Source organism: Aquarana catesbeiana, linkage group LG01, assembly GCF_042186555.1.
Source record: "Aquarana catesbeiana isolate 2022-GZ linkage group LG01, ASM4218655v1, whole genome shotgun sequence".
NCBI lineage: Eukaryota > Metazoa > Chordata > Amphibia > Anura > Ranidae > Aquarana > Aquarana catesbeiana.
In genome coordinates this window covers 250,091,888-250,098,207 of record NC_133324.1, presented here as the reverse complement: position 1 = coordinate 250,098,207, position 6,320 = coordinate 250,091,888, and the positions used below count along the sequence as shown (strand labels likewise).

Genomic DNA, 6,320 nt, shown 5'->3' with positions numbered 1-6,320 from the left:
GTCTGTACTGAGGGGGTGTGCTGGGGAAATCCATCTGTGCTGGGGGGGGGGGGGTTGTACTGAGGGGCTGTGCTAGGGAAATACATTCGTACGGGGGGTTTGTATTTATGTTTTAAATTAGAGGTGCTCTGATACTGATAGTAAACTTGAGGACACTTATTGTTCGCCAGATTTGGAATAAGGAGGGGGGAGCATGTTGTAAATGTTTGCCACTTACAACATATGAGCAGGCGACTGCTTTCTTACTGTGGAGTTACTGCCACTGACATGACAGGGTTCTAACAAGGCAGTATTAATACTTCCTGTACTTGTTAATGAGAAAATTGAGTACTGTCCGTGATACTTTTTTTATTTGCATTAACATACAATTTTTCAGGACAAGCTTTGGGGGTATGTCCCCTTCTTCAAGGTCCAAGCAGTACTTGGACGGCTACAATCAAATCAAGTATGTACTTGTTAATGAAATATATAAGTTAAGCATGAATACTATCACATAGCATATGATTCTATATAAGAGTGACTAAAACAAAGCTAGAATACTAAGTCAATCCTCGTTAGTATAGTGGTAAGTATCCCCGCCTGTCACGCGGGAGACCGGGGTTCGATTCCCCGACGGGGAGACTAATTTTTTTTTTCCCCCAACATTTTTTGGAAAATATTTTTTAGCAGTATACTTATCTTTACATTGTTAGAGCTGTTTGTTTTATTTCTTTATTTTAAATCAGGGTCCTTGCTACATTGGTTCTGTATTCTCCAGTGATCTGATGTACCAATTCCTCTGTAATAATGGGAAGTTGGGAGCACAGGATTTTCAGGATCCTGGGAAAACTAATGAGAGATTGTTACATGTGATCAGTAATGGCAATCCGAAGCATGTAATCAGCCTTTATTATTTGTGACAGATCTGCCCATCTATGGCCGTCCTTCCAATCATATGGTCTTTGGCAGAGGTAACATAATTCTCACTCAGGTAAAATGTCTTTATTTACATGGAATTGATAAACATCAGAACTAGAAACAATTGTAAACTAACCCAGGACGAACAGGAGTAGAACATCCCTTTGTGCCTGACATATGAACCCCACTATAGTGTGCTGCAGGCAGGTGACTGCCATCTAGTGGTTAAATTAGAACTTCACCCTATTTTTTTAAAACAATTAAACGTCAGCAGCTACAAAAACCTGTAGCTGTTGACTATTATTAACCAATTACTTCCCGATCCCTGGAGTCTAGCACTGTCTTCTCATCATCATCATCGATTTGGGAGACACTTGTGACTTCCTGAAGAATCACAGCTGGCTCCCTACTTGTGGCGCAGTCAGGTTTATTTACTAAAACTTGAGAGTGCAAACTCTGGTGCAGCTCTGCACAGAAACCAATCAGCTTTCAGGTTTATTTCTCAAAGCTTAACGAAACAAGTTGAAGCTAGAAGCTGATTGGCTACCATGCACAGGCGCACAAGATTTTGCACTCTCCAGTTTTAGTAAATTAGCTCCAGTGAGTCTGGTCCTGTAGCCTCCCTGACGTGTTGGGGGCTCATACGATTCCCATTGCACTGATCTGCTGTGCCGCTAACCATTGCCAGCATTGCACTGCTACCCTGCCCCCAGGGCTGTTTACAGAGAGTAAGGGTAGATTTAGAGGTGCTTCTAAATCTTCATTTCCTCTGAAGCCTGATCTCAAAGGTTTTTTGTGGGAAGGGTCGCACAATATTAAACAAATTTGCGCACAAGTTCTAAAAATAGGCCACGGGGGGGGGGACTAACAGATTATGATGAAATGTTGGCGACGGAGGAAGCTGTGCACAAGGACAAAAATGAGGCTCTGTCCCCGTGCTGCTGAGTGTAAACAAATATAATATTCTGACGCTGCGCAGAATGAGTACATGCAGAAAATGCTGCAACTCAGCTTAAAGGGGCAGTCCACCCAGAACTGGTATTGCAGTGTTTGGTGGATGCTGGAGAGATAAATCACCTGCCAGTTTCTTCTTGTATCAGGGCTGCTACTAGTTATATCTCAGATTTCTCAGATCTGCAATTTGCTGTGCCCATTATGAGGGGTTCACACCATCTTTGTGCTGAGTTCCTGGGTCTGTACACCTGCTGTGCCTATTATATGGGTCCCACTCCCCACCATCCCTGTGCTGAGTTCCTGGGTCTGTACACTTGCTGTGCCCATTATGAGGCGTTCCCACCATCCCTGTGCTGAGTTCCCGAGTTTGTACACTCGCTGTGCCCATTATGAGGAGTTACGACCATCCCTGTGCTGAGTTTCCCAGGTCTGTACACCCGCTGGCTGCTGTGCCTATTATGAGGGGTACTCACCATCCCTGTGCTGAGTTCCCACCATCCCTTGTCTCAGGCTCCGTACACCTGCTGTGCCCCTTATCAGGTATTCCCACCATCCCTGTGTTGAGTTCCCAGGACTGTACACCCACTATGCCCATTGTGGGGGGTTCCCACCATCCCTGTGCTGAGTTTCTGGGTCTGTACACCTGCTGGCTGCTGTGTCCATTACGAGGGGTTCCCACCATCCCTGTGATGAGTTCCCGGGTCTGTATACGCATAGTGGGGGCTTCCCACCATCCCTGTGCTGAGTTTCCGGGTCTGTACACCTGCTGGCTGCTGTGTCCATTATGAGAGGTTCCCACCATCCCTGTGCTGAGTTCCCGGGTCTGTACACCTGCTGGCTGCTGTGTCCCTTACGAGGGGTTCCCACCATCCCTGTGATGAGTTCCTGGATCTGTACAGCTGCTGTGCCCATTATGAGAGGTTCCCACCATCCCTGTGCTGAGGTCCGGGGTCTGTAAACCTGCTGGCTACTGTGCCCATTATGAGCATTTGTAGCGTTTCCCTATTTGATCAAATATGTAGCGGTTGGCAAATTTGCAACTCCCCAATCGCCACATGTCAGGTAAACTTTGCCATACGTGCAAAGCATTGCGACCACGACATTTACCCCTGTCCACTGCCTATTGCAGCTTAACCACTTGAGCTCTGGAAGGTTTTAAGGCCCGTACACACGATCAGAAAATTGTATGAAAAATATCGCCTTCTAAGTGATTTACGATAACCTGATCGTTAGTACACAGCTTTGGAGAGATGATCACAATTCATGTGAAGTTATCCGATGGGACAAACACGAACATTTTTCTCATATGATACCAAATCGTCCAATTTTCGTTTAATAAGTACAATTGACTTTCAAAAATTCAATACAAATACACATCAACACATTCCATCACTTCTGAACTGTTATTCTGCTGTACAAGAATTTTCATAACTTTAGTAAATTCTTCATTTTTGATATGATACTTGCATGCAAAAAAAATGGACGATCATTCGTCCAATAATCTCAACGTGTGTACCAGGCTTTTCTCCCTTCATGACCAGGCCATTTTTTGCTATTCAGCACTGCTCTATTTTAACTGGTAATTGCGTGGCCATGTAACGATGTACCCAAACAAAAATGTATATAATTTCTTCACACAAACAGAGCTTTTGGTGGTATTTGATCACCCCTTTTTTTTTTTTTTGCTGAATACATTTAAAAAGACTAAAAATTTTGAAAAAAAAAAAATATATTATTTTTACTTTCTGCTACAAAACACATCCAATAAATAGCTCTATGTTTTTTATACTTAGGCCTGAAACACAAGTTTTTTACATCCAGAAATCAGCAAGAAGAGAACATACCCATTGATCTTGTAAAAAATGTTTTGTCCTTTCCACTTGCTGTCAGCTAAAAACACAGCACACACATCCTTTTCTTTTTATGTAAACTGCTAGACTTATCGATCCACCATGTAATAGAGACAAACAAAGGCAGACATGTTTAAAGTCCAGCCTGTGTGACAACCATGGCTGCCCCATAGATACAGGAGAGAAATTTGTGTAGCCGCAAAGGGACAGGAAGTGTGCAGGATCACCAGGTGAAAATAAAGGGAAAGCCCCGAAAAAGAAAACTAATGCAACCACTATATAATACAATAATGCAATACATTTTTTGTTATTGGGTCCAGATACTCTTTAACTCCAAGAGTCTTTCTCACAAAAACATAAAAGGCAAATATTATTATTATTCAGAATTTATAAATAATATATAATAAATGATAAATATTTACAGTCATGGCCCCATGACCGAGAGAGATGTGGATCACATAAACACGCGACAAGACATACAACATAAATAGACCTGAAGTGTGCCTTGGTGGTCTGGTCGGTATACCAAGAAAAGGGGGCATACCCAAGGTAAGTAATGGGTAGTTTATGAAGAAGGATGTGCTGAGAAGTGCCCTGAAAAAGGGAAAGGCGGGAGGGTATCGCGCACTGAACCGACAAAGAGCATGGGCGAGTGGGCTGCTTGAAATACCCTCCGGGCTCCTCCCATAAATTCAGGCCACCATACCCAGCCTTCTTATTTATGGTCGTGGCCCTATGACTGAGAGAGATGTGGATCACATAAACACGCGATAAGACATACAACATAACTAGAGCTGAGGTGTGCCTTGGTGGTCTGGTCAATATGCCAAGTAAAGGGGGCAAAAGGAATAACTGTTAATTGATTCTTGTGTTTATTGAGGCAGCTTGGTAAAGGCTTGTGCCATTTCTTCCTGAGGATTTGGGATGTATGTGGCAAAACATGCGACCTTCTAATGGCCTAGTTTCTTGATAATGTGGTCTGGTGCTCCATGTTGGGAGGCAGCTGAGTCTGCTCCGATCCGGAAGGAATGTCCAGAGGACTGACTGGGGTTGAAGCCCAAGTTGCTTAGGAGGATCCTGACATGCTTAATAAACTGGCTGCAACTTAGGGGGCTGGTTAGAAAGGGTAGTTGATGTCAACCCCGGGGCTGGTTTGTTGCGTTTTGCAGACTGTGAGATGAAGGGTGTATAGGTTCGGAAAGCGAGTCAGGTGGCTTTGGAGCAGTGTCTGACTGCCGGAGCCGCTGACGGTAGATTTACTTGGTCGTAGGAAACCATAGAAGGCCTGGTAGATGGTTGCCTGGATGACTAGGCTGAGCAAAGCCCCAAACGGACAACAAGTAAGTATTTCAGACATGTCCCTGAAGAGGGCACTGGTGATAGGTAGGCGTTTGCCACTGACTACGGGTTGGTGCTTCTGTATGCCCTGTAGGAGGGACTTGACTGCATGGGCCGAGAATACTGACAGTTTACTGGGGTCCTGTAAGGACAGGAAATGCAGGACGCCAGCTAGATATAGCGTGATAGTATTGTGAGAAAGGCCCAACTGCGTGTGACAATACGATATGAAGTCTAGGATGTGTCTAACGTCGCCTATCACTGCTCCGGGGCAAGAGACCAAAAACTTGCAGTAAGTGTTCCAAGCAGTGTGATAGGCCTTCAGTGTGTTGCGTGCCAAGGAGTGGTTAAAAAGCTGGATTGCATTGGTGAGATGCGACTTCAGTCCATCGTCAGCAACGATCAGGGTGGGACAGGAGTAGTTGGGTCGGCTGCAATTTTGAATTTGCCTGTAATATGTGTACAGAAGATATTAAATTGGTGACGGAGTGACAGCTGCGCAAGCCTGCACAGGAAGGACATGATGGAGAGTGACTTGGATCTACCTTTATTGATGATGTCGGCTGTGGCCTGATTGTCCATGGTGAAGAGCACCGTCTGTCCTGTTCAAGTGTGGCCCCAGACCAGGGCAGCTGCCACGATGGGATACAGCTCGAAGAGTGATGAAAACTGGGTGAAAGCAGAAATTTAAGAGAATTTCTGGGGGCCATGGTTCGGTGAACCAGTGGCACCTGAAAAAAGGCCGCAAAGCCACCTGTGGTGGCTCGGCTGGTACTGCCAGGATGAACATTGAAATGCCGTTCCAGCTGGTGAGGAACTTGTCCCACATAGCCAAGTCTGCTACTGCTGCTTGGTCTAGTTTGAGAACTTGGTCTGGATCTTGCACTGGTGTGAGAAAAACTAAAAGCTGACATATAAAGGACCATCCTTGAGGAATAATCTGAATTGCGAAGTTCAGCATCCCTAGTAAGGATTGCGACTGCCTCATGGTGCACCCTTGTGACCGGGTGAAATTGTGGATAACTGTCCTGGTACGGGCTAGTTTGTAGGGGGGGAGGCTATGGCACGTGTGTCCAGAGTGACACCTAGGAAGGTGATAGAGTATGCCAGACCTTCTACTTTATGCTCAGTTATGGGCACGTTGAGATTGCTGAACACTATTCTCAACCTGTCTAAATCTGCCAGTGATGTGCCTGGTTGTTCAGTGAGCAGGGAGTCATCGAGGCGGTGGATAACCGTCTGACAGTGGGCCTAGTGTGACTTTACCTGAAATGAACTGTC

General features: G+C 45.1%; 1 non-coding gene across 1 annotated transcript; it reads left to right on the top strand.

Annotated features, from left to right (window-relative positions):
• Nucleotides 1-548: 548 nt before the first annotated feature.
• Nucleotides 549-620, top strand: TRNAD-GUC (transfer RNA aspartic acid (anticodon GUC)). Its single transcript has one exon. It is a non-coding gene; the product is annotated as a tRNA-Asp (tRNA).
• Nucleotides 621-6,320: the final 5,700 nt, after the last annotated feature.